The sequence below is a fragment of the Carassius gibelio genome, chromosome B8 (assembly GCF_023724105.1).
Source record: "Carassius gibelio isolate Cgi1373 ecotype wild population from Czech Republic chromosome B8, carGib1.2-hapl.c, whole genome shotgun sequence".
In the NCBI taxonomy this organism is placed as follows: domain Eukaryota; kingdom Metazoa; phylum Chordata; class Actinopteri; order Cypriniformes; family Cyprinidae; genus Carassius; species Carassius gibelio.
Genome location: NC_068403.1, coordinates 22871009 through 22872296, shown reverse-complemented (window position 1 = coordinate 22872296; position 1288 = coordinate 22871009). Strand labels below are relative to the sequence as shown.

General features: G+C 33.0%; 1 non-coding gene across 1 annotated transcript; it reads left to right on the top strand.

Moving 5' to 3' along the window:
• Window positions 1–958: 958 nt before the first annotated feature.
• Window positions 959–1059, top strand: LOC127964285 (small nucleolar RNA U13). The gene has a single exon (XR_008155025.1). It is a non-coding gene; the product is annotated as a small nucleolar RNA U13 (small nucleolar RNA).
• The last annotated feature ends 229 nt before the right edge of the window (window positions 1060–1288 follow it).

The window sequence follows — 1288 nt, the reverse complement described above, 5'->3', positions numbered from 1 at the left end:
TATAGCAGCAGGCTACTTCTCGAAAACGATGAATATTACCCAGAATGCACTGTTTTAGTGAAAAACAGTATTTTACTGTCGAAATTTGGCCGTTTTTTTACAGCGATTTTTAACAGTGTAGTTCTTGTGTTTCTCTTCTCTTCAGTGATGTTGATTGGTAACAGCAGGTGTTCATCACTAATACACAATCATCATTTAATTAGTCACTTTATCATCTCATTAACTTTTATCTCTTGGGATTTAACTCAAGACCCTTTTGTGACTTGGAAGGAATGACTTGGTTCCTCCTCTAGTGAAATCAGCTGCTGAGTTCATGAGTGGAGCAAAAATATGGGAGGACTTTTACTCTTTGGCACCTGGACTTCCCACCTCTGCACCGATGTGACATCATAGCAAGGTGGACTGCCCTCAGACACACTTCTAACTGGCATGCATCTCTTGTCTGTTCAAATCTAATTTTCAAAGCCTATATTTTACTTTTGTGCATATTAGTTTTATCTGGATGTTTAGGTGAAATCCTTAATTTTTCTATTAGTAAAAAAACATTTACTTCCTGACAATGACAGGTTGTATAAAAACAACTTTAACAGAGCTTAATTATATTGGATTTACTTAATAACTAAATCATATATCATCCTTTGAATTTTGCTCAAATTGGTTCAAAATATCAGTGGAAGTGTTCAGTCTTTAAAGACTTTGTAAATTCTTTGTCCAGTAAAGGGTTAATGAGTAACCAAAGAAAAGTTCCCAGCATGCCTCTCTCAAGAATATGATTGAATACTGACTAACTTTGCATTAAATAATTGCTCTTTTAAATCCATATGAAAAAACTCAGTAACATCACTTAAGACAATATGCATTGAATGTTAAAAAGAAAAGCAAAGACTCCAGTTTGTCACCACAACAGAGAGAGCTGTAGCTTGAATATGAACAGATCTGTTTGACTAAATCTTATGTGATTCTTCTCAGTTTATATAATGATGATTGGTTTGATCACAATTATTTGTGAAATGTGCTGCCAATTGACTTGTTACAATCCAGCACACTAACCGTCTGATTCTACTTTCAGAAAGATTGAGAAGAAATGGGAGTTTTGAAGTATATGTTTAAGCTGAAAAATGTGGAAGATCAATGTTGTTTGTTTTCTGTAGATTATAAGATTAGTAAAAAATTATGTTTTTATGAAAAGTAGATGCACTTGTTAATCATATTATGTGGTTTAGCATATCGTTAGGTCAAATTTACCTGTTAAAGTCTACATTTTACTTTTGTTGAACATTAGTTTTAT